The sequence below is a fragment of the Pristiophorus japonicus genome, chromosome 1, assembly GCF_044704955.1.
Source record: "Pristiophorus japonicus isolate sPriJap1 chromosome 1, sPriJap1.hap1, whole genome shotgun sequence".
Lineage (NCBI taxonomy): Eukaryota > Metazoa > Chordata > Chondrichthyes > Pristiophoridae > Pristiophorus > Pristiophorus japonicus.
In genome coordinates, this window is record NC_091977.1 from 476,374,179 (window position 1) to 476,396,741 (window position 22,563).

The 22,563-nt window shown below is 49.5% G+C and overlaps 19 non-coding genes across 19 annotated transcripts; all 19 read left to right on the plus strand.

The window, feature by feature from the left end:
- Nucleotides 1-687: 687 nt before the first annotated feature.
- On the plus strand, nt 688-760 carry trnar-acg (transfer RNA arginine (anticodon ACG)). The gene has a single exon. It is a non-coding gene; the product is annotated as a tRNA-Arg (tRNA).
- Nucleotides 761-1,910: 1,150 nt separating this feature from the next.
- trnar-acg (transfer RNA arginine (anticodon ACG)) lies at nt 1,911-1,983 on the plus strand. Its single transcript has one exon. It is a non-coding gene; the product is annotated as a tRNA-Arg (tRNA).
- Nucleotides 1,984-3,146: 1,163 nt separating this feature from the next.
- trnar-acg (transfer RNA arginine (anticodon ACG)) lies at nt 3,147-3,219 on the plus strand. Its single transcript has one exon. It is a non-coding gene; the product is annotated as a tRNA-Arg (tRNA).
- Nucleotides 3,220-3,290: 71 nt separating this feature from the next.
- Nucleotides 3,291-3,363, plus strand: trnam-cau (transfer RNA methionine (anticodon CAU)). Its single transcript has one exon. It is a non-coding gene; the product is annotated as a tRNA-Met (tRNA).
- Nucleotides 3,364-4,365: 1,002 nt separating this feature from the next.
- trnar-acg (transfer RNA arginine (anticodon ACG)) lies at nt 4,366-4,438 on the plus strand. Its single transcript has one exon. It is a non-coding gene; the product is annotated as a tRNA-Arg (tRNA).
- A 1,163-nt stretch (nt 4,439-5,601) lies between these two features.
- On the plus strand, nt 5,602-5,674 carry trnar-acg (transfer RNA arginine (anticodon ACG)). The gene has a single exon. It is a non-coding gene; the product is annotated as a tRNA-Arg (tRNA).
- A 1,150-nt stretch (nt 5,675-6,824) lies between these two features.
- Nucleotides 6,825-6,897, plus strand: trnar-acg (transfer RNA arginine (anticodon ACG)). Its single transcript has one exon. It is a non-coding gene; the product is annotated as a tRNA-Arg (tRNA).
- A 1,163-nt stretch (nt 6,898-8,060) lies between these two features.
- Nucleotides 8,061-8,133, plus strand: trnar-acg (transfer RNA arginine (anticodon ACG)). Its single transcript has one exon. It is a non-coding gene; the product is annotated as a tRNA-Arg (tRNA).
- A 1,146-nt stretch (nt 8,134-9,279) lies between these two features.
- Nucleotides 9,280-9,352, plus strand: trnar-acg (transfer RNA arginine (anticodon ACG)). The gene has a single exon. It is a non-coding gene; the product is annotated as a tRNA-Arg (tRNA).
- A 1,163-nt stretch (nt 9,353-10,515) lies between these two features.
- Nucleotides 10,516-10,588, plus strand: trnar-acg (transfer RNA arginine (anticodon ACG)). The gene has a single exon. It is a non-coding gene; the product is annotated as a tRNA-Arg (tRNA).
- Nucleotides 10,589-11,738: 1,150 nt separating this feature from the next.
- Nucleotides 11,739-11,811, plus strand: trnar-acg (transfer RNA arginine (anticodon ACG)). Its single transcript has one exon. It is a non-coding gene; the product is annotated as a tRNA-Arg (tRNA).
- A 1,150-nt stretch (nt 11,812-12,961) lies between these two features.
- On the plus strand, nt 12,962-13,034 carry trnar-acg (transfer RNA arginine (anticodon ACG)). The gene has a single exon. It is a non-coding gene; the product is annotated as a tRNA-Arg (tRNA).
- Nucleotides 13,035-14,197: 1,163 nt separating this feature from the next.
- trnar-acg (transfer RNA arginine (anticodon ACG)) lies at nt 14,198-14,270 on the plus strand. The gene has a single exon. It is a non-coding gene; the product is annotated as a tRNA-Arg (tRNA).
- A 1,150-nt stretch (nt 14,271-15,420) lies between these two features.
- Nucleotides 15,421-15,493, plus strand: trnar-acg (transfer RNA arginine (anticodon ACG)). Its single transcript has one exon. It is a non-coding gene; the product is annotated as a tRNA-Arg (tRNA).
- A 1,150-nt stretch (nt 15,494-16,643) lies between these two features.
- trnar-acg (transfer RNA arginine (anticodon ACG)) lies at nt 16,644-16,716 on the plus strand. Its single transcript has one exon. It is a non-coding gene; the product is annotated as a tRNA-Arg (tRNA).
- A 1,133-nt stretch (nt 16,717-17,849) lies between these two features.
- trnar-acg (transfer RNA arginine (anticodon ACG)) lies at nt 17,850-17,922 on the plus strand. The gene has a single exon. It is a non-coding gene; the product is annotated as a tRNA-Arg (tRNA).
- A 1,163-nt stretch (nt 17,923-19,085) lies between these two features.
- Nucleotides 19,086-19,158, plus strand: trnar-acg (transfer RNA arginine (anticodon ACG)). The gene has a single exon. It is a non-coding gene; the product is annotated as a tRNA-Arg (tRNA).
- Nucleotides 19,159-20,257: 1,099 nt separating this feature from the next.
- On the plus strand, nt 20,258-20,330 carry trnar-acg (transfer RNA arginine (anticodon ACG)). The gene has a single exon. It is a non-coding gene; the product is annotated as a tRNA-Arg (tRNA).
- Nucleotides 20,331-21,492: 1,162 nt separating this feature from the next.
- trnac-aca (transfer RNA cysteine (anticodon ACA)) lies at nt 21,493-21,565 on the plus strand. The gene has a single exon. It is a non-coding gene; the product is annotated as a tRNA-Cys (tRNA).
- The last annotated feature ends 998 nt before the right edge of the window (nt 21,566-22,563 follow it).

Sequence of the window (22,563 nt, forward strand, 5' to 3'; positions counted from 1 at the left end):
CTTGCCTCCTCGCTTCCACGACCAGCAGAAATCTCCTGCTTCAGGTTGGCCTGCTCCCTGAACACTTTTCATGCTTTGCTCCAATCGACGTTACTGAGCAATAGCAAGCGAGCAAGGGCAGGACTGGAAGCCACGGATATGGTGAAAGACGCCAAGAAGAGCTCGAGCCTGCGGAAGGGAAGCGAATTGAGCGTAACGTCGCAGCCGCCACGAGCGTGAGGGAGCAAGCGAGAGGCCTGTCTGACTGATGGACAGATGATTCTATTGCCTGAGGCTTTGTCTGAAAGAAAGTGCTGCCTCTTTTCATGCATTGCTGCTCAAAGGCACTCCCTGCTGACACACAGATGCAAGTGTTCAAGCAAAACGGCGAAGGCACTGTCCTGTGCCTCAGCTGCAACATGTTCAGCTGTAAACTGCTCGTCATATTAAGAGCTCTGCCTTCAGCGAATTGCCACTTACCACACACATACATACTTCAAAAGAATGCTCACTGCTTCAAGCCGGAGTGCAACCAACTACCTAAGCACGACTTTGCTTTGCTTTGTTTTCTACTGCACTGCTCCGCTCTCCCACCTGTGAATCGAAGGGATGCGACAGAGGTGCCTCTCTTTGGTGATTGTCTGCCTCATGCCTTGTAATCTGCCCGTCCTGTGCACCTGCTGATGTCGCAGCTATTTTTCACAGACTGGGCCAGTGGCGCAATGGATAACGCGTCTGACTACGGATCAGAAGATTGTAGGTTCGACTCCTACCTGGCTCGAGTATTTTTGCAATCTTTGCATTATGGCTTTGGATGCCACGTAAGCGAACATATTTGGTCAAACTGTCCAGCTCTTAAACTGGGAAGTACCTTCTTAGTGCAGTAGGCAGCACGTCAGTCTCATAATCTGAAGGTCCTGAATTCAATCCTTAGAAAAGGAATTGATTCTTGTAAAGATGTTTTTCTTTCTTTCCATTTCAGCTGCATGCATGCAAAAATCGAGAAGTTTTGCTGCGACAGCACACCAAAGGATTTGATGTCCCTCAGCCTGCGGTGACCTTCAGAAGCAGATGGGCTCACCCACACCTGACACAACTCTTGTGTCTGAACTATTAACTGAGCCAAAAGAACAGTGGAGAATGCAGGCATTGATCCCACTGCCTCACACATGCAAAGTAAGCGCTCTCCCATTTGAGCAAATTCCCCATTCACATCTGGTATTAGCTCCCAGTTTGCATCTGACTCGCCCCTTATCACTTGCCTGCTCGCTTCCACGACCAGCAGAAATCTCCTGCTTCAGGTTGGCCTGCTCCCTGAACACTTTTCATGCTTTGCTCCAATCGACGTTACTGAGCAATAGCAAGCGAGCAAGGGCAGGACTGGAAGCCACGGATATGGTGAAAGACGCCAAGAAGAGCTCGAGCCTGCGGAAGGGAAGCGAGTTGAGCCGCCACGAGCGTGAGGGAGCAAGCGAGAGGCCTGTCTGACTGATGGACAGATGATTCTATTGCCTGAGGCTTTGCCTGAAAGAAAGTGCTGCCTCTTTTCATGCATTGCTGCTCAAAGGCACTCCCTGCTGACACACAGATGCAAGTGTTCAAGCAAAACGGCGAAGGCACTGTCCTGTGCCTCAGCTGCAACATGTTCAGCTGTAAACTGCTCGTCATATTAAGAGCTCTGCCTTCAGCGAATTGCCACTTACCACACACATGCATACTTCAAAAGAATGCTCACTGCTTCAAGCCGCAGTGCAACCAACTACCTAAGCACGACTTTGCTTTGCTTTGTTTTCTACTGCACTGCTCCGCTCTCCCACCTGTGAATCGAAGGGATGCGACAGAGGTGCCTCTCTTTGGTGATTGTCTGCCTCATGCCTTGTAATCTGCCCGTCCTGTGCACCTGCTGATGTCGCAGCTATTTTTCACAGACTGGTCCAGTGGCGCAATGGATAACGCGTCTGACTACGGATCAGAAGATTGTAGGTTCGACTCCTACCTGGCTCGAGTATTTTTGCAATCTTTGCATTATGGCTTTGGATGCCACGTAAGCGAACATATTTGGTCAAACTGTCCAGCTCTTAAACTGGTAAGTGCCTTCTTAGTGCAGTAGGCAGCACGTCAGTCTCATAATCTAAAGGTCCTGAGTTCAATCCTTAGAAAAGGCATTGATACTTGTAAAGATGTTTTTCCTTCTTTCCATTTCAGCTGCATGCATGCAAAAATCGAGAAGTTTTGCTGCGACAGCACACCAAAGGATTTGATGTCCCTCAGCCTGCGGTGACCTTCAGAAGCAGATGGGCTCACCCACACCTGACACAACTCTTGTGTCTGAACTATTAACTGAGCCAAAAGAACAGTGGAGAATGCAGGCATTGATCCCACTGCCTCACACATGCAAAGTAAGCGCTCTCCCATTTGAGCAAATTCCCCATTCACATCTGGTATTAGCTCCCAGTTTGCATCTGACTCGCCCCTTATCACTTGCCTCCTCGCTTCCACGACCAGCAGAAATCTCCTGCTACAGGTTGGCCTGCTCCCTGAACACTTTTCATGCTTTGCTCCAATCGACGTTACTGAGCAATAGCAAGCGAGCAAGGGCAGGACTGGAAGCCACGGATATGGTGAAAGACGCCAAGAAGAGCTCGAGCCTGCGGAAGGGAAGCGAATTGAGCGTAACGTCGCAGCCGCCACGAGCGTGAGGGAGCAAGCGAGAGGCCTGTCTGACTGATGGACAGATGATTCTATTGCCTGAGGCTTTGTCTGAAAGAAAGTGCTGCCTCTTTTCATGCATTGCTGCTCAAAGGCACTCCCTGCTGACACACAGATGCAAGTGTTCAAGCAAAACGGCGAAGGCACTGTCCTGTGCCTCAGCTGCAACATGTTCAGCTGTAAACTGCTCGTCATATTAAGAGCTCTGCCTTCAGCGAATTGCCACTTACCACACACATACATACTTCAAAAGAATGCTCACTGCTTCAAGCCGGAGTGCAACCAACTACCTAAGCACGACTTTGCTTTGCTTTGTTTTCTACTGCACTGCTCCGCTCTCCCACCTGTGAATCGAAGGGATGCGACAGAGGTGCCTCTCTTTGGTGATTGTCTGCCTCATGCCTTGTAATCTGCCCGTCCTGTGCACCTGCTGATGTCGCAGCTATTTTTCACAGACTGGGCCAGTGGCGCAATGGATAACGCGTCTGACTACGGATCAGAAGATTCTAGGTTCGACTCCTACCTGGCTCGAGTATTTTTGCAATCTTTGCCACGTAAGCGAACATATTTGGTCAAACTGTCCAGCTCTTAAACTGGTAAGTGCCTTCTTAGTGCAGTAGGCAGCACGTCAGTCTCATAATCTGAAGGTCCTGAGTTCAATCCTTAGAAAAGGCATTGATACTTGTAAAGATGTTTTTCCTTCTTTCCATTTCAGCTGCATGCATGCAAAAATCGAGAAGTTTTGCTGCGACAGCACACCAAAGGATTTGATGTCCCTCAGCCTGCGGTGACCTTCAGAAGCAGATGGGCTCACCCACACCTGACACAACTCTTGTGTCTGAACTATTAACTGAGCCAAAAGAACAGTGGAGAATGCAGGCATTGATCCCACTGCCTCACACATGCAAAGTAAGCGCTCTCCCATTTGAGCAAATTCCCCATTCACATCTGGTATTAGCTCCCAGTTTGCATCTGACTCGCCCCTTATCACTTGCCTGCTCGCTTCCACGACCAGCAGAAATCTCCTGCTTCAGGTTGGCCTGCTCCCTGAACACTTTTCATGCTTTGCTCCAATCGACGTTACTGAGCAATAGCAAGCGAGCAAGGGCAGGACTGGAAGCCACGGATATGGTGAAAGACGCCAAGAAGAGCTCGAGCCTGCGGAAGGGAAGCGAGTTGAGCGTAACGTCGCAGCCGCCACGAGCGTGAGGGAGCAAGCGAGAGGCCTGTCTGACTGATGGACAGATGATTCTATTGCCTGAGGCTTTGCCTGAAAGAAAGTGCTGCCTCTTTTCATGCATTGCTGCTCAAAGGCACTCCCTGCTGACACACAGATGCAAGTGTTCAAGCAAAACGGCGAAGGCACTGTCCTGTGCCTCAGCTGCAACATGTTCAGCTGTAAACTGCTCGTCATATTAAGAGCTCTGCCTTCAGCGAATTGCCACTTACCACACACATACATACTTCAAAAGAATGCTCACTGCTTCAAGCCGGAGTGCAACCAACTACCTAAGCACGACTTTGCTTTGCTTTGTTTTCTACTGCACTGCTCCGCTCTCCCACCTGTGAATCGTAGGGATGCGACAGAGGTGCCTCTCTTTGGTGATTGTCTGCCTCATGCCTTGTAATCTGCCCGTCCTGTGCACCTGCTGATGTCGCAGCTATTTTTCACAGACTGGGCCAGTGGCGCAATGGATAACGCGTCTGACTACGGATCAGAAGATTGTAGGTTCGACTCCTACCTGGCTCGAGTATTTTTGCAATCTTTGCATTATGGCTTTGGATGCCACGTAAGCGAACATATTTGGTCAAACTGTCCAGCTCTTAAACTGGGAAGTACCTTCTTAGTGCAGTAGGCAGCACGTCAGTCTCATAATCTGAAGGTCCTGAGTTCAATTCTTAGAAAAGGCATTGATACTTGTAAAGATGTTTTTCCTTCTTTCCATTTCAGCTGCATGCATGCAAAAATCGAGAAGTTTTGCTGCGACAGCACACCAAAGGATTTGATGTCCCTCAGCCTGCGGTGACCTTCAGAAGCAGATGGGCTCACCCACACCTGACACAACTCTTGTGTCTGAACTATTAACTGAGCCAAAAGAACAGTGGAGAATGCAGGCATTGATCCCACTGCCTCACACATGCAAAGTAAGCGCTCTCCCATTTGAGCAAATTCCCCATTCACATCTGGTATTAGCTCCCAGTTTGCATCTGACTCGCCCCTTATCACTTGCCTCCTCGCTTCCACGACCAGCAGAAATCTCCTGCTTCAGGTTGGCCTGCTCCCTGAACACTTTTCATGCTTTGCTCCAATCGACGTTACTGAGCAATAGCAAGCGAGCAAGGGCAGGACTGGAAGCCACGGATATGGTGAAAGACGCCAAGAAGAGCTCGAGCCTGCGGAAGGGAAGCGAATTGAGCGTAACGTCGCAGCCGCCACGAGCGTGAGGGAGCAAGCGAGAGGCCTGTCTGACTGATGGACAGATGATTCTATTGCCTGAGGCTTTGTCTGAAAGAAAGTGCTGCCTCTTTTCATGCATTGCTGCTCAAAGGCACTCCCTGCTGACACACAGATGCAAGTGTTCAAGCAAAACGGCGAAGGCACTGTCCTGTGCCTCAGCTGCAACATGTTCAGCTGTAAACTGCTCGTCATATTAAGAGCTCTGCCTTCAGCGAATTGCCACTTACCACACACATACATACTTCAAAAGAATGCTCACTGCTTCAAGCCGGAGTGCAACCAACTACCTAAGCACGACTTTGCTTTGCTTTGTTTTCTACTGCACTGCTCCGCTCTCCCACCTGTGAATCGAAGGGATGCGACAGAGGTGCCTCTCTTTGGTGATTGTCTGCCTCATGCCTTGTAATCTGCCCGTCCTGTGCACCTGCTGATGTCGCAGCTATTTTTCACAGACTGGGCCAGTGGCGCAATGGATAACGCGTCTGACTACGGATCAGAAGATTGTAGGTTCGACTCCTACCTGGCTCGAGTATTTTTGCAATCTTTGCATTATGGCTTTGGATGCCACGTAAGCGAACATATTTGGTCAAACTGTCCAGCTCTTAAACTGGGAAGTACCTTCTTAGTGCAGTAGGCAGCACGTCAGTCTCATAATCTGAAGGTCCTGAATTCAATCCTTAGAAAAGGAATTGATTCTTGTAAAGATGTTTTTCTTTCTTTCCATTTCAGCTGCATGCATGCAAAAATCGAGAAGTTTTGCTGCGACAGCACACCAAAGGATTTGATGTCCCTCAGCCTGCGGTGACCTTCAGAAGCAGATGGGCTCACCCACACCTGACACAACTCTTGTGTCTGAACTATTAACTGAGCCAAAAGAACAGTGGAGAATGCAGGCATTGATCCCACTGCCTCACACATGCAAAGTAAGCGCTCTCCCATTTGAGCAAATTCCCCATTCACATCTGGTATTAGCTCCCAGTTTGCATCTGACTCGCCCCTTATCACTTGCCTGCTCGCTTCCACGACCAGCAGAAATCTCCTGCTTCAGGTTGGCCTGCTCCCTGAACACTTTTCATGCTTTGCTCCAATCGACGTTACTGAGCAATAGCAAGCGAGCAAGGGCAGGACTGGAAGCCACGGATATGGTGAAAGACGCCAAGAAGAGCTCGAGCCTGCGGAAGGGAAGCGAGTTGAGCCGCCACGAGCGTGAGGGAGCAAGCGAGAGGCCTGTCTGACTGATGGACAGATGATTCTATTGCCTGAGGCTTTGCCTGAAAGAAAGTGCTGCCTCTTTTCATGCATTGCTGCTCAAAGGCACTCCCTGCTGACACACAGATGCAAGTGTTCAAGCAAAACGGCGAAGGCACTGTCCTGTGCCTCAGCTGCAACATGTTCAGCTGTAAACTGCTCGTCATATTAAGAGCTCTGCCTTCAGCGAATTGCCACTTACCACACACATACATACTTCAAAAGAATGCTCACTGCTTCAAGCCGGAGTGCAACCAACTACCTAAGCACGACTTTGCTTTGCTTTGTTTTCTACTGCACTGCTCCGCTCTCCCACCTGTGAATCGAAGGGATGCGACAGAGGTGCCTCTCTTTGGTGATTGTCTGCCTCATGCCTTGTAATCTGCCCGTCCTGTGCACCTGCTGATGTCGCAGCTATTTTTCACAGACTGGGCCAGTGGCGCAATGGATAACGCGTCTGACTACGGATCAGAAGATTGTAGGTTCGACTCCTACCTGGCTCGAGTATTTTTGCAATATTTGCATTATGGCTTTGGATGCCACGAAAGCGAACATATTTGGTCAAACTGTCCAGCTCTTAAACTGGTAAGTGCCTTCTTAGTGCAGTAGGCAGCACGTCAGTCTCATAATCTAAAGGTCCTGAGTTCAATCCTTAGAAAAGGCATTGATACTTGTAAAGATGTTTTTCCTTCTTTCCATTTCAGCTGCATGCATGCAAAAATCGAGAAGTTTTGCTGCGACAGCACACCAAAGGATTTGATGTCCCTCAGCCTGCGGTGACCTTCAGAAGCAGATGGGCTCACCCACACCTGACACAACTCTTGTGTCTGAACTATTAACTGAGCCAAAAGAACAGTGGAGAATGCAGGCATTGATCCCACTGCCTCACACATGCAAAGTAAGCGCTCTCCCATTTGAGCAAATTCCCCATTCACATCTGGTATTAGCTCCCAGTTTGCATCTGACTCGCCCCTTATCACTTGCCTCCTCGCTTCCACGACCAGCAGAAATCTCCTGCTACAGGTTGGCCTGCTCCCTGAACACTTTTCATGCTTTGCTCCAATCGACGTTACTGAGCAATAGCAAGCGAGCAAGGGCAGGACTGGAAGCCACGGATATGGTGAAAGACGCCAAGAAGAGCTCGAGCCTGCGGAAGGGAAGCGAATTGAGCGTAACGTCGCAGCCGCCACGAGCGTGAGGGAGCAAGCGAGAGGCCTGTCTGACTGATGGACAGATGATTCTATTGCCTGAGGCTTTGTCTGAAAGAAAGTGCTGCCTCTTTTCATGCATTGCTGCTCAAAGGCACTCCCTGCTGACACACAGATGCAAGTGTTCAAGCAAAACGGCGAAGGCACTGTCCTGTGCCTCAGCTGCAACATGTTCAGCTGTAAACTGCTCGTCATATTAAGAGCTCTGCCTTCAGCGAATTGCCACTTACCACACACATACATACTTCAAAAGAATGCTCACTGCTTCAAGCCGGAGTGCAACCAACTACCTAAGCACGACTTTGCTTTGCTTTGTTTTCTACTGCACTGCTCCGCTCTCCCACCTGTGAATCGAAGGGATGCGACAGAGGTGCCTCTCTTTGGTGATTGTCTGCCTCATGCCTTGTAATCTGCCCGTCCTGTGCACCTGCTGATGTCGCAGCTATTTTTCACAGACTGGGCCAGTGGCGCAATGGATAACGCGTCTGACTACGGATCAGAAGATTCTAGGTTCGACTCCTACCTGGCTCGAGTATTTTTGCAATCTTTGCCACGTAAGCGAACATATTTGGTCAAACTGTCCAGCTCTTAAACTGGGAAGTACCTTCTTAGTGCAGTAGGCAGCACGTCAGTCTCATAATCTGAAGGTCCTGAGTTCAATCCTTAGAAAAGGCATTGATACTTGTAAAGATGTTTTTCCTTCTTTCCATTTCAGCTGCATGCATGCAAAAATCGAGAAGTTTTGCTGCGACAGCACACCAAAGGATTTGATGTCCCTCAGCCTGCGGTGACCTTCAGAAGCAGATGGGCTCACCCACACCTGACACAACTCTTGTGTCTGAACTATTAACTGAGCCAAAAGAACAGTGGAGAATGCAGGCATTGATCCCACTGCCTCACACATGCAAAGTAAGCGCTCTCCCATTTGAGCAAATTCCCCATTCACATCTGGTATTAGCTCCCAGTTTGCATCTGACTCGCCCCTTATCACTTGCCTGCTCGCTTCCACGACCAGCAGAAATCTCCTGCTTCAGGTTGGCCTGCTCCCTGAACACTTTTCATGCTTTGCTCCAATCGACGTTACTGAGCAATAGCAAGCGAGCAAGGGCAGGACTGGAAGCCACGGATATGGTGAAAGACGCCAAGAAGAGCTCGAGCCTGCGGAAGGGAAGCGAGTTGAGCGTAACGTCGCAGCCGCCACGAGCGTGAGGGAGCAAGCGAGAGGCCTGTCTGACTGATGGACAGATGATTCTATTGCCTGAGGCTTTGCCTGAAAGAAAGTGCTGCCTCTTTTCATGCATTGCTGCTCAAAGGCACTCCCTGCTGACACACAGATGCAAGTGTTCAAGCAAAACGGCGAAGGCACTGTCCTGTGCCTCAGCTGCAACATGTTCAGCTGTAAACTGCTCGTCATATTAAGAGCTCTGCCTTCAGCGAATTGCCACTTACCACACACATACATACTTCAAAAGAATGCTCACTGCTTCAAGCCGGAGTGCAACCAACTACCTAAGCACGACTTTGCTTTGCTTTGTTTTCTACTGCACTGCTCCGCTCTCCCACCTGTGAATCGTAGGGATGCGACAGAGGTGCCTCTCTTTGGTGATTGTCTGCCTCATGCCTTGTAATCTGCCCGTCCTGTGCACCTGCTGATGTCGCAGCTATTTTTCACAGACTGGGCCAGTGGCGCAATGGATAACGCGTCTGACTACGGATCAGAAGATTGTAGGTTCGACTCCTACCTGGCTCGAGTATTTTTGCAATCTTTGCATTATGGCTTTGGATGCCACGTAAGCGAACATATTTGGTCAAACTGTCCAGCTCTTAAACTGGGAAGTACCTTCTTAGTGCAGTAGGCAGCACGTCAGTCTCATAATCTGAAGGTCCTGAGTTCAATTCTTAGAAAAGGCATTGATACTTGTAAAGATGTTTTTCCTTCTTTCCATTTCAGCTGCATGCATGCAAAAATCGAGAAGTTTTGCTGCGACAGCACACCAAAGGATTTGATGTCCCTCAGCCTGCGGTGACCTTCAGAAGCAGATGGGCTCACCCACACCTGACACAACTCTTGTGTCTGAACTATTAACTGAGCCAAAAGAACAGTGGAGAATGCAGGCATTGATCCCACTGCCTCACACATGCAAAGTAAGCGCTCTCCCATTTGAGCAAATTCCCCATTCACATCTGGTATTAGCTCCCAGTTTGCATCTGACTCGCCCCTTATCACTTGCCTCCTCGCTTCCACGACCAGCAGAAATCTCCTGCTTCAGGTTGGCCTGCTCCCTGAACACTTTTCATGCTTTGCTCCAATCGACGTTACTGAGCAATAGCAAGCGAGCAAGGGCAGGACTGGAAGCCACGGATATGGTGAAAGACGCCAAGAAGAGCTCGAGCCTGCGGAAGGGAAGCGAATTGAGCGTAACGTCGCAGCCGCCACGAGCGTGAGGGAGCAAGCGAGAGGCCTGTCTGACTGATGGACAGATGATTCTATTGCCTGAGGCTTTGTCTGAAAGAAAGTGCTGCCTCTTTTCATGCATTGCTGCTCAAAGGCACTCCCTGCTGACACACAGATGCAAGTGTTCAAGCAAAACGGCGAAGGCACTGTCCTGTGCCTCAGCTGCAACATGTTCAGCTGTAAACTGCTCGTCATATTAAGAGCTCTGCCTTCAGCGAATTGCCACTTACCACACACATACATACTTCAAAAGAATGCTCACTGCTTCAAGCCGGAGTGCAACCAACTACCTAAGCACGACTTTGCTTTGCTTTGTTTTCTACTGCACTGCTCCGCTCTCCCACCTGTGAATCGAAGGGATGCGACAGAGGTGCCTCTCTTTGGTGATTGTCTGCCTCATGCCTTGTAATCTGCCCGTCCTGTGCACCTGCTGATGTCGCAGCTATTTTTCACAGACTGGGCCAGTGGCGCAATGGATAACGCGTCTGACTACGGATCAGAAGATTGTAGGTTCGACTCCTACCTGGCTCGAGTATTTTTGCAATCTTTGCATTATGGCTTTGGATGCCACGTAAGCGAACATATTTGGTCAAACTGTCCAGCTCTTAAACTGGGAAGTACCTTCTTAGTGCAGTAGGCAGCACGTCAGTCTCATAATCTGAAGGTCCTGAATTCAATCCTTAGAAAAGGAATTGATTCTTGTAAAGATGTTTTTCTTTCTTTCCATTTCAGCTGCATGCATGCAAAAATCGAGAAGTTTTGCTGCGACAGCACACCAAAGGATTTGATGTCCCTCAGCCTGCGGTGACCTTCAGAAGCAGATGGGCTCACCCACACCTGACACAACTCTTGTGTCTGAACTATTAACTGAGCCAAAAGAACAGTGGAGAATGCAGGCATTGATCCCACTGCCTCACACATGCAAAGTAAGCGCTCTCCCATTTGAGCAAATTCCCCATTCACATCTGGTATTAGCTCCCAGTTTGCATCTGACTCGCCCCTTATCACTTGCCTGCTCGCTTCCACGACCAGCAGAAATCTCCTGCTTCAGGTTGGCCTGCTCCCTGAACACTTTTCATGCTTTGCTCCAATCGACGTTACTGAGCAATAGCAAGCGAGCAAGGGCAGGACTGGAAGCCACGGATATGGTGAAAGACGCCAAGAAGAGCTCGAGCCTGCGGAAGGGAAGCGAGTTGAGCCGCCACGAGCGTGAGGGAGCAAGCGAGAGGCCTGTCTGACTGATGGACAGATGATTCTATTGCCTGAGGCTTTGCCTGAAAGAAAGTGCTGCCTCTTTTCATGCATTGCTGCTCAAAGGCACTCCCTGCTGACACACAGATGCAAGTGTTCAAGCAAAACGGCGAAGGCACTGTCCTGTGCCTCAGCTGCAACATGTTCAGCTGTAAACTGCTCGTCATATTAAGAGCTCTGCCTTCAGCGAATTGCCACTTACCACACACATACATACTTCAAAAGAATGCTCACTGCTTCAAGCCGGAGTGCAACCAACTACCTAAGCACGACTTTGCTTTGCTTTGTTTTCTACTGCACTGCTCCGCTCTCCCACCTGTGAATCGAAGGGATGCGACAGAGGTGCCTCTCTTTGGTGATTGTCTGCCTCATGCCTTGTAATCTGCCCGTCCTGTGCACCTGCTGATGTCGCAGCTATTTTTCACAGACTGGGCCAGTGGCGCAATGGATAACGCGTCTGACTACGGATCAGAAGATTGTAGGTTCGACTCCTACCTGGCTCGAGTATTTTTGCAATATTTGCATTATGGCTTTGGATGCCACGAAAGCGAACATATTTGGTCAAACTGTCCAGCTCTTAAACTGGTAAGTGCCTTCTTAGTGCAGTAGGCAGCACGTCAGTCTCATAATCTGAAGGTCCTGAGTTCAATCCTTAGAAAAGGTATTGATACTTGTAAAGATGTTTTTCCTTCTTTCCATTTCAGCTGCATGCATGCAAAAATCGAGAAGTTTTGCTGCGACAGCACACCAAAGGATTTGATGTCCCTCAGCCTGCGGTGACCTTCAGAAGCAGATGGGCTCACCCACACCTGACACAACTCTTGTGTCTGAACTATTAACTGAGCCAAAAGAACAGTGGAGAATGCAGGCATTGATCCCACTGCCTCACACATGCAAAGTAAGCGCTCTCCCATTTGAGCAAATTCCCCATTCACATCTGGTATTAGCTCCCAGTTTGCATCTGACTCGCCCCTTATCACTTGCCTGCTCGCTTCCACGACCAGCAGAAATCTCCTGCTTCAGGTTGGCCTGCTCCCTGAACACTTTTCATGCTTTGCTCCAATCGACGTTACTGAGCAATAGCAAGCGAGCAAGGGCAGGACTGGAAGCCACGGATATGGTGAAAGACGCCAAGAAGAGCTCGAGCCTGCGGAAGGGAAGCGAGTTGAGCCGCCACGAGCGTGAGGGAGCAAGCGAGAGGCCTGTCTGACTGATGGACAGATGATTCTATTGCCTGAGGCTTTGCCTGAAAGAAAGTGCTGCCTCTTTTCATGCATTGCTGCTCAAAGGCACTCCCTGCTGACACACAGATGCAAGTGTTCAAGCAAAACGGCGAAGGCACTGTCCTGTGCCTCAGCTGCAACATGTTCAGCTGTAAACTGCTCGTCATATTAAGAGCTCTGCCTTCAGCGAATTGCCACTTACCACACACATACATACTTCAAAAGAATGCTCACTGCTTCAAGCCGGAGTGCAACCAACTACCTAAGCACGACTTTGCTTTGCTTTGTTTTCTACTGCACTGCTCCGCTCTCCCACCTGTGAATCGTAGGGATGCGACAGAGGTGCCTCTCTTTGGTGATTGTCTGCCTCATGCCTTGTAATCTGCCCGTCCTGTGCACCTGCTGATGTCGCAGCTATTTTTCACAGACTGGGCCAGTGGCGCAATGGATAACGCGTCTGACTACGGATCAGAAGATTGTAGGTTCGACTCCTACCTGGCTCGAGTATTTTTGCAATCTTTGCATTATGGCTTTGGATGCCACGTAAGCGAACATATTTGGTCAAACTGTCCAGCTCTTAAACTGGGAAGTACCTTCTTAGTGCAGTAGGCAGCACGTCAGTCTCATAATCTGAAGGTCCTGAGTTCAATTCTTAGAAAAGGCATTGATACTTGTAAAGATGTTTTTCCTTCTTTCCATTTCAGCTGCATGCATGCAAAAATCGAGAAGTTTTGCTGCGACAGCACACCAAAGGATTTGATGTCCCTCAGCCTGCGGTGACCTTCAGAAGCAGATGGGCTCACCCACACCTGACACAACTCTTGTGTCTGAACTATTAACTGAGCCAAAAGAACAGTGGAGAATGCAGGCATTGATCCCACTGCCTCACACATGCAAAGTAAGCGCTCTCCCATTTGAGCAAATTCCCCATTCACATCTGGTATTAGCTCCCAGTTTGCATCTGACTCGCCCCTTATCACTTGCCTCCTCGCTTCCACGACCAGCAGAAATCTCCTGCTTCAGGTTGGCCTGCTCCCTGAACACTTTTCATGCTTTGCTCCAATCGACGTTACTGAGCAATAGCAAGCGAGCAAGGGCAGGACTGGAAGCCACGGATATGGTGAAAGACGCCAAGAAGAGCTCGAGCCTGCGGAAGGGAAGCGAATTGAGCGTAACGTCGCAGCCGCCACGAGCGTGAGGGAGCAAGCGAGAGGCCTGTCTGACTGATGGACAGATGATTCTATTGCCTGAGGCTTTGTCTGAAAGAAAGTGCTGCCTCTTTTCATGCATTGCTGCTCAAAGGCACTCCCTGCTGACACACAGATGCAAGTGTTCAAGCAAAACGGCGAAGGCACTGTCCTGTGCCTCAGCTGCAACATGTTCAGCTGTAAACTGCTCGTCATATTAAGAGCTCTGCCTTCAGCGAATTGCCACTTACCACACACATACATACTTCAAAAGAATGCTCACTGCTTCAAGCCGGAGTGCAACCAACTACCTAAGCACGACTTTGCTTTGCTTTGTTTTCTACTGCACTGCTCCGCTCTCCCACCTGTGAATCGAAGGGATGCGACAGAGGTGCCTCTCTTTGGTGATTGTCTGCCTCATGCCTTGTAATCTGCCCGTCCTGTGCACCTGCTGATGTCGCAGCTATTTTTCACAGACTGGGCCAGTGGCGCAATGGATAACGCGTCTGACTACGGATCAGAAGATTGTAGGTTCGACTCCTACCTGGCTCGAGTATTTTTGCAATCTTTGCATTATGGCTTTGGATGCCACGTAAGCGAACATATTTGGTCAAACTGTCCAGCTCTTAAACTGGGAAGTACCTTCTTAGTGCAGTAGGCAGCACGTCAGTCTCATAATCTGAAGGTCCTGAATTCAATCCTTAGAAAAGGAATTGATTCTTGTAAAGATGTTTTTCTTTCTTTCCATTTCAGCTGCATGCATGCAAAAATCGAGAAGTTTTGCTGCGACAGCACACCAAAGGATTTGATGTCCCTCAGCCTGCGGTGACCTTCAGAAGCAGATGGGCTCACCCACACCTGACACAACTCTTGTGTCTGAACTATTAACTGAGCCAAAAGAACAGTGGAGAATGCAGGCATTGATCCCACTGCCTCACACATGCAAAGTAAGCGCTCTCCCATTTGAGCAAATTCCCCATTCACATCTGGTATTAGCTCCCAGTTTGCATCTGACTCGCCCCTTATCACTTGCCTGCTCGCTTCCACGACCAGCAGAAATCTCCTGCTTCAGGTTGGCCTGCTCCCTGAACACTTTTCATGCTTTGCTCCAATCGACGTTACTGAGCAATAGCAAGCGAGCAAGGGCAGGACTGGAAGCCACGGATATGGTGAAAGACGCCAAGAAGAGCTCGAGCCTGCGGAAGGGAAGCGAGTTGAGCCGCCACGAGCGTGAGGGAGCAAGCGAGAGGCCTGTCTGACTGATGGACAGATGATTCTATTGCCTGAGGCTTTGCCTGAAAGAAAGTGCTGCCTCTTTTCATGCATTGCTGCTCAAAGGCACTCCCTGCTGACACACAGATGCAAGTGTTCAAGCAAAACGGCGAAGGCACTGTCCTGTGCCTCAGCTGCAACATGTTCAGCTGTAAACTGCTCGTCATATTAAGAGCTCTGCCTTCAGCGAATTGCCACTTACCACACACATACATACTTCAAAAGAATGCTCACTGCTTCAAGCCGGAGTGCAACCAACTACCTAAGCACGACTTTGCTTTGCTTTGTTTTCTACTGCACTGCTCCGCTCTCCCACCTGTGAATCGAAGGGATGCGACAGAGGTGCCTCTCTTTGGTGATTGTCTGCCTCATGCCTTGTAATCTGCCCGTCCTGTGCACCTGCTGATGTCGCAGCTATTTTTCACAGACTGGGCCAGTGGCGCAATGGATAACGCGTCTGACTACGGATCAGAAGATTGTAGGTTCGACTCCTACCTGGCTCGAGTATTTTTGCAATATTTGCATTATGGCTTTGGATGCCACGAAAGCGAACATATTTGGTCAAACTGTCCAGCTCTTAAACTGGTAAGTGCCTTCTTAGTGCAGTAGGCAGCACGTCAGTCTCATAATCTGAAGGTCCTGAGTTCAATCCTTAGAAAAGGTATTGATACTTGTAAAGATGTTTTTCCTTCTTTCCATTTCAGCTGCATGCATGCAAAAATCGAGAAGTTTTGCTGCGACAGCACACCAAAGGATTTGATGTCCCTCAGCCTGCGGTGACCTTCAGAAGCAGATGGGCTCACCCACACCTGACACAACTCTTGTGTCTGAACTATTAACTGAGCCAAAAGAACAGTGGAGAATGCAGGCATTGATCCCACTGCCTCACACATGCAAAGTAAGCGCTCTCCCATTTGAGCAAATTCCCCATTCACATCTGGTATTAGCTCCCAGTTTGCATCTGACTCGCCCCTTATCACTTGCCTGCTCGCTTCCACGACCAGCAGAAATCTCCTGCTTCAGGTTGGCCTGCTCCCTGAACACTTTTCATGCTTTGCTCCAATCGACGTTACTGAGCAATAGCAAGCGAGCAAGGGCAGGACTGGAAGCCACGGATATGGTGAAAGACGCCAAGAAGAGCTCGAGCCTGCGGAAGGGAAGCGAGTTGAGCCGCCACGAGCGTGAGGGAGCAAGCGAGAGGCCTGTCTGACTGATGGACAGATGATTCTATTGCCTGAGGCTTTGCCTGAAAGAAAGTGCTGCCTCTTTTCATGCATTGCTGCTCAAAGGCACTCCCTGCTGACACACAGATGCAAGTGTTCAAGCAAAACGGCGAAGGCACTGTCCTGTGCCTCAGCTGCAACATGTTCAGCTGTAAACTGCTCGTCATATTAAGAGCTCTGCCTTCAGCGAATTGCCACTTACCACACACATACATACTTCAAAAGAATGCTCACTGCTTCAAGCCGGAGTGCAACCAACTACCTAAGCACGACTTTGCTTTGCTTTGTTTTCTACTGCACTGCTCCGCTCTCCCACCTGTGAATCGAAGGGATGCGACAGAGGTGCCTCTCTTTGGTGATTGTCTGCCTCATGCCTTGTAATCTGCCCGTCCTGTGCACCTGCTGATGTCGCAGCTATTTTTCACAGACTGGGCCAGTGGCGCAATGGATAACGCGTCTGACTACGGATCAGAAGATTGTAGGTTCGACTCCTACCTGGCTCGAGTATTTTTGCAATCTTTGCCACGTAAGCGAACATATTTGGTCAAACTGTCCAGCTCTTAAACTGGGCATTACCTTCTTAGTGCAGTAGGCAGCACGTCAGTCTCATAATCTGAAGGTCCTGAATTCAATCCTTAGAAAAGGCATTGATACTTGTAACGATGTTTTTCCTTCTTTCCATTTCAGCTGCATGCATGCAAAAATCGAGAAGTTTTGCTGCGACAGCACACCAAAGGATTTGATGTCCCTCAGCCTGCGGTGACCTTCAGAAGCAGATGGGCTCACCCACACCTGACACAACTCTTGTGTCTGAACTATTAACTGAGCCAAAAGAACAGTGGAGAATGCAGGCATTGATCCCACTGCCTCACACATGCAAAGTAAGCGCTCTCCCATTTGAGCAAATTCCCCATTCACATCTGGTATTAGCTCCCAGTTTGCATCTGACTCGCCCCTTATCACTTGCCTGCTCGCTTCCACGACCAGCAGAAATCTCCTGCTTCAGGTTGGCCTGCTCCCTGAACACTTTTCATGCTTTGCTCCAATCGACGTTACTGAGCAATAGCAAGCGAGCAAGGGCAGGACTGGAAGCCACGGATATGGTGAAAGACGCCAAGAAGAGCTCGAGCCTGCGGAAGGGAAGCGAGTTGAGCCGCCACGAGCGTGAGGGAGCAAGCGAGAGGCCTGTCTGACTGATGAACAGATGATTCTATTGCCTGAGGCTTTGCCTGAAAGAAAGTGCTGCCTCTTTTCATGCATTGCTGCTCAAAGGCACTCCCTGCTGACACACAGATGCAAGTGTTCAAGCAAAACGGCGAAGGCACTGTCCTGTGCCTCAGCTGCAACATGTTCAGCTGTAAACTGCTCGTCATATTAAGAGCTCTGCCTTCAGCGAATTGCCACTTACCACACACATACATACTTCAAAAGAATGCTCACTGCTTCAAGCCGGAGTGCAACCAACTACCTAAGCACGACTTTGCTTTGCTTTGTTTTCTACTGCACTGCTCCGCTCTCCCACCTGTGAATCGAAGGGATGCGACAGAGGTGCCTCTCTTTGGTGATTGTCTGCCTCATGCCTTGTAATCTGCCCGTCCTGTGCACCTGCTGATGTCGCAGCTATTTTTCACAGACTGGGCCAGTGGCGCAATGGATAACGCGTCTGACTACGGATCAGAAGATTGTAGGTTCGACTCCTACCTGGCTCGAGTATTTTTGCAATCTTTGCATTATGGCTTTGGATGCCACGTAAGCGAACATATTTGGTCAAACTGTCCAGCTCTTAAACTGGGAAGTACCTTCTTAGTGCAGTAGGCAGCACGTCAGTCTCATAATCTGAAGGTCCTGAGTTCAATCCTTAGAAAAGGCATTGATACTTGTAAAGATGTTTTTCCTTCTTTCCATTTCAGCTGCATGCATGCAAAAATCGAGAAGTTTTGCTGCGACAGCACACCAAAGGATTTGATGTCCCTCAGCCTGCGGTGACCTTCAGAAGCAGATGGGCTCACCCACACCTGACACAACTCTTGTGTCTGAACTATTAACTGAGCCAAAAGAACAGTGGAGAATGCAGGCATTGTTCCCACTGCCTCACACATGCAAAGTAAGCGCTCTCCCATTTGAGCAAATTCCCCATTCACATCTGGTATTAGCTCCCAGTTTGCATCTGACTCGCCCCTTATCACTTGCCTCCTCGCTTCCACGACCAGCAGAAATCTCCTGCTTCAGGTTGGCCTGCTCCCTGAACACTTTTCATGCTTTGCTCCAATCGACGTTACTGAGCAATAGCAAGCGAGCAAGGGCAGGACTGGAAGCCACGGATATGGTGAAAGACGCCAAGAAGAGCTCGAGCCTGCGGAAGGGAAACGAGTTGAGCGTAACGTCGCAGCCGCCACGAGCGTGAGGGAGCAAGCGAGAGGCCTGTCTGACTGATGGACAGATGATTCTATTGCCTGAGGCTTTGCCTGAAAGAAAGTGCTGCCTCTTTTCATGCATTGCTGCTCAAAGGCACTCCCTGCTGACACACAGATGCAAGTGTTCAAGCAAAACGGCGAAGGCACTGTCCTGTGCCTCAGCTGCAACATGTTCAGCTGTAAACTGCTTGTCATATTAAGAGCTCTGCCTTCAGTGAATTGCCACTTACCACACACATACATACTTCAAAAGAATGCTCACTGCTTCAAGCCGGAGTGCAACCAACTACCTAAGCACGACTTTGCTTTGCTTTGTTTTCTACTGCACTGCTCCGCTCTCCCACCTGTGAATCGAAGGGATGCGACAGAGGTGCCTCTCTTTGGTGATTGTCTGCCTCATGCCTTGTAATCTGCCCGTCCTGTGCACCTGCTGATGTCGCAGCTATTTTTCACAGACTGGGCCAGTGGCGCAATGGATAACGCGTCTGACTACGGATCAGAAGATTGTGGGTTCGACTCCTACCTGGCTCGAGTATTTTTGCAATCTTTGCCACGTAAGCGAACATATTTGGTCAAACTGTCCAGCTCTTAAACTGGGCATTACCTTCTTAGTGCAGTAGGCAGCACGTCAGTCTCATAATCTGAAGGTCCTGAATTCAATCCTTAGAAAAGGCATTTCAGCTGCATGCATGCAAAAATCGAGAAGTTTTGCTGCGACAGCACACCAAAGGATTTGATGTCCCTCAGCCTGCGGTGACCTTCAGAAGCAGATGGGCTCACCCACACCTGACACAACTCTTGTGTCTGAACTATTAACTGAGCCAAAAGAACAGTGGAGAATGCAGGCATTGATCCCACTGCCTCACACATGCAAAGTAAGCGCTCTCCCATTTGAGCAAATTCCCCATTCACATCTGGTATTAGCTCCCAGTTTGCATCTGACTCGCCCCTTATCACTTGCCTGCTCGCTTCCACGACCAGCAGAAATCTCCTGCTTCAGGTTGGCCTGCTCCCTGAACACTTTTCATGCTTTGCTCCAATCGACGTTACTGAGCAATAGCAAGCGAGCAAGGGCAGGACTGGAAGCCACGGATATGGTGAAAGACGCCAAGAAGAGCTCGAGCCTGCGAAAGGGAAGCGAGTTGAGCCGCCACGAGCGTGAGGGAGCAAGCGAGAGGCCTGTCTGACTGATGGACAGATGATTCTATTGCCTGAGGCTTTGCCTGAAAGAAAGTGCTGCCTCTTTTCATGCATTGCTGCTCAAAGGCACTCCCTGCTGACACACAGATGCAAGTGTTCAAGCAAAACGGCGAAGGCACTGTCCTGTGCCTCAGCTGCAACATGTTCAGCTGTAAACTGCTCGTCATATTAAGAGCTCTGCCTTCAGCGAATTGCCACTTACCACACACATGCATACTTCAAAAGAATGCTCACTGCTTCAAGCCGGAGTGCAACCAACTACCTAAGCACGACTTTGCTTTGCTTTGTTTTCTACTGCACTGCTCCGCTCTCCCACCTGTGAATCGAAGGGATGCGACAGAGGTGCCTCTCTTTGGTGATTGTCTGCCTCATGCCTTGTAATCTGCCCGTCCTGTGCACCTGCTGATGTCGCAGCTAGTTTTCACAGACTGGGCCAGTGGCGCAATGGATAACGCGTCTGACTACGGATCAGAAGATTGTAGGTTCGACTCCTACCTGGCTCGAGTATTTTTGCAATCTTTGCATTATGGCTTTGGATGCCACGTAAGCGAACATATTTGGTCAAACTGTCCAGCTCTTAAACTGGGAAGTACCTTCTTAGTGCAGTAGGCAGCACGTCAGTCTCATAATCTGAAGGTCCTGAGTTCAATCCTTAGAAAAGGCATTGATACTTGTAAAGATGTTTTTCCTTCTTTCCATTTCAGCTGCATGCATGCAAAAATCGAGAAGTTTTGCTGCGACAGCACACCAAAGGATTTGATGTCCCTCAGCCTGCGGTGACCTTCAGAAGCAGATGGGCTCACCCACACCTGACACAACTCTTGTGTCTGAACTATTAACTGAGCCAAAAGAACAGTGGAAAATGCAGGCATTGATCCCACTGCCTCACACATGCAAAGTAAGCGCTCTCCCATTTGAGCAAATTCCCCATTCACATCTGGTATTAGCTCCCAGTTTGCATCTGACTCGCCCCTTATCACTTGCCTGCTCGCTTCCACGACCAGCAGAAATCTCCTGCTTCAGGTTGGCCTGCTCCCTGAACACTTTTCATGCTTTGCTCCAATCGACGTTACTGAGCAATAGCAAGCGAGCAAGGGCAGGACTGGAAGCCACGGATATGGTGAAAGACGCCAAGAAGAGCTCGAGCCTGCGGAAGGGAAGCGAGTTGAGCGTAACGTCGCAGCCGCCACGAGCGTGAGGGAGCAAGCGAGAGGCCTGTCTGACTGATGGACAGATGATTCTATTGCCTGAGGCTTTGCCTGAAAGAAAGTGCTGCCTCTTTTCATGCATTGCTGCTCAAAGGCACTCCCTGCTGACACACAGATGCAAGTGTTCAAGCAAAACGGCGAAGGCACTGTCCTGTGCCTCAGCTGCAACATGTTCAGCTGTAAACTGCTCGTCATATTAAGAGCTCTGCCTTCAGCGAATTGCCACTTACCACACACATACATACTTCAAAAGAATGCTCACTGCTTCAAGCCGGAGTGCAACCAACTACCTAAGCACGACTTTGCTTTGCTTTGTTTTCTACTGCACTGCTCCGCTCCCCACCTGTGAATCGAAGGGATGCGACAGAGGTGCCTCTCTTTGGTGATTGTCTGCCTCATGTCTTGTAATCTGCCCGTCCTGTGCACCTGCTGATGTCGCAGCTATTTTTCACAGACTGGGCCAGTGGCGCAATGGATAACGCGTCTGACTACAGATCAGAAGATTGTAGGTTCGACTCCTACCTGGCTCGAGTATTTTTGCAATCTTTGCCACGTAAGCGAACATATTTGGTCAAACTGTCCAGCTCTTAAACTGGGAAGTACCTTCTTAGTGCAGTAGGCAGCACGTCAGTCTCATAATCTGAAGGTCCTGAATTCAATCCTTAGAAAAGGCATTGATACTTGTAAAGATGTTTTTCCTTCTTTCCATTTCAGCTGCATGCATGCAAAAATCGAGAAGTTTTGCTGCGACAGCACACCAAAGGATTTGATGTCCCTCAGCCTGCGGTGACCTTCAGAAGCAGATGGGCTCACCCACACCTGACACAACTCTTGTGTCTGAACTATTAACTGAGCCAAAAGAACAGTGGAGAATGCAGGCATTGATCCCACTGCCTCACACATGCAAAGTAAGCGCTCTCCCATTTGAGCAAATTCCCCATTCACATCTGGTATTAGCTCCCAGTTTGCATCTGACTCGCCCCTTATCACTTGCCTGCTCGCTTCCACGACCAGCAGAAATCTCCTGCTTCAGGTTGGCCTGCTCCCTGAACACTTTTCATGCTTTGCTCCAATCGACGTTACTGAGCAATAGCAAGCGAGCAAGGGCAGGACTGGAAGCCACGGATATGGTGAAAGACGCCAAGAAGAGCTCGAGCCTGCGGAAGGGAAGCGAGTTGAGCCGCCACGAGCGTGAGGGAGCAAGCGAGAGGCCTGTCTGACTGATGGACAGATGATTCTATTGCCTGAGGCTTTGCCTGAAAGAAAGTGCTGCCTCTTTTCATGCATTGCTGCTCAAAGGCACTCCCTGCTGACACACAGATGCAAGTGTTCAAGCAAAACGGCGAAGGCACTGTCCTGTGCCTCAGCTGCAACATGTTCAGCTGTAAACTGCTCGTCATATTAAGAGCTCTGCCTTCAGCGAATTGCCACTTACCACACACATACATACTTCAAAAGAATGCTCACTGCTTCAAGCCGGAGTGCAACCAACTACCTAAGCACGACTTTGCTTTGCTTTGTTTTCTAC